The 1927-nt window shown below is 38.9% G+C and overlaps 1 pseudogene; it reads right to left on the reverse strand.

The window, feature by feature from the left end:
• Positions 1-376: 376 nt before the first annotated feature.
• On the reverse strand, positions 377-1538 carry LOC101986830 (annotated as a pseudogene).
• Between the last annotated feature and the right edge of the window lie 389 nt (positions 1539-1927).

Below are 1927 nucleotides of genomic sequence, written 5' to 3' on the forward strand. Positions count from 1 at the left end.
CAATACGGCAATTTCTCTGAAAACTGGGAATCAATCTACCTCAAGATCCAGCTATACCCTCTTGGGCATATACCCATTGCTCAATTATGTTCATAAAAGTGTCATTCCTAATAGATAGAAATATAAACAACTTCGATGGCTCTTAACCTAAGAATGGATAAAAAAATGTAGCACATTCATACATTGAAATATTACTCAGCTATTAAAAACAGTGACATCATGAAATTTGGTTGCAAATGGATGGAACTAGAAAAAACAGCATTCTGAGTGAGGTAAGCCAGACCCAGAAAGACAAACTTGGCATGTACTCACTGATAAGTGTATATTACCTTTAAAGTAAATGAGAACCATACTATAATCCACAAACCCAGAGAAGCTAGGTCTTCACTTCTTGCCAGTCCAGTTTAATGTCAAGAACCTCAGACTCTGGCTCCTTACTCAAGACCCACTGTGGGCAGGCAACCACAATAGGCAGAGGGCTACATTCCTTGAAGAACTCCACTATGTGGTGACCCTTTTTATAGGCAAAATCTTGTTGAGTTTCCTGGCTACTAAGCCAATAAAAGAGGCCCAGGGTGAGGCTGCTTGTGTTCATGGATCCAGTGATCCTACATATATGCCCTTGATTCCAATGAGGTAGTATATGGTGATAATGGCCTTGTGGTAGTAGAAGCCGTAGCCTCTGGGGTCTTTCTTCGTTCTGATCTGTGTCATTTTAAATCTTAATGAAATATCATGGAATATTGTAGGGACTTTATAATTCTATATAATACAAATAATGAATCATTCTGTTCTTTGCCTTTGTGACAGCATCTACTTGGTCAATGCCTTTCTATAGCAAAACCTGTAGCCCCATTTCCATTCTCCACACCAACCAGGATACTGAATGACTTTTCTTCTCTCATTTGCTGTCATATAGAAAAAATTTATACATGTGTTTCTCAATTGGGTCCCAGGTCTTGAGAGGACAATACTTCAAACTCCCCATGTGTTTTCACTCCAACCATGCTCCCCTTTAACTTTCAACTTCCTCCTCCTGTTCTACTCTTCTCTCTGTTAGGTCATGTCAGCCTCCAACATCTCCTGTACTTTGCATCTTTGTGCAGTGGTCTGGGCTATCCCACTTTTCATAAAAGGAACAAAACCAGAACACTTTTCAATGATTATCTGGCCCTTGTTCAAATTCTTTTTCTTCTTTCTCTTTGTTCTTTTGCATCTTCTTTTTCTTTTTTCCACTCCCGTCTCTGCTAAGGCACCTTTCCAGAGTCCTGCTGTCAGTTTGCTGAATAAGCTGTAGTGTTTTTTTTTCTACTGACACATCCAGTTAATCAAAGAGGAAATGCAGCACTTTGTCTGCAGCACATGGCTCAAGCTAGTCAGACAGTGGCTGTTTCTTGTTTTCCTTGGTGACAAGTAGTCCTGGCTGAGAGCTGTCTTCATAGCCACAAAGGAAGCTGCTCTTAGGAAAAGTGTTTGGAGAGCAGTCTAAACAGGAAACATCCTGCTGGCATTGTACACAGTGCAGGGAGACAGTCCATGGAACACCGGAGCCTAATTCATAGTTTTAATCTTAAAATATTCATGTTCCACGCTCCAGAATCAGAAGACAATATATATTCACAAGTTTACTCATTTGCTGAAAACAGAAAATAGGATTAAAGTGATCTACAAATGTTGAAAACAAAAATACAGATGTTGATTGGTTACATTTGTTTGTTATCTGGGTCAGTTAGTATTAATGACTTAATCCCTTCCAAAACTTTGCTAAAGATTTCTATATAGTATTTCTAAGTCCTTTCCCCCATTTGATGTGTTTTTTGTGGTTCAATAAATACAGAGCAAAGCTGTTTCTTAGAGACAGACACAGAAACAGGGAAAACAGAATCATAAGATACTATTAAGGAAAATGCAGAGCTAGACTCATACA

Source organism: Microtus ochrogaster, unplaced genomic scaffold (assembly GCF_000317375.1).
Source record: "Microtus ochrogaster isolate Prairie Vole_2 unplaced genomic scaffold, MicOch1.0 UNK64, whole genome shotgun sequence".
Lineage (NCBI taxonomy): Eukaryota > Metazoa > Chordata > Mammalia > Rodentia > Cricetidae > Microtus > Microtus ochrogaster.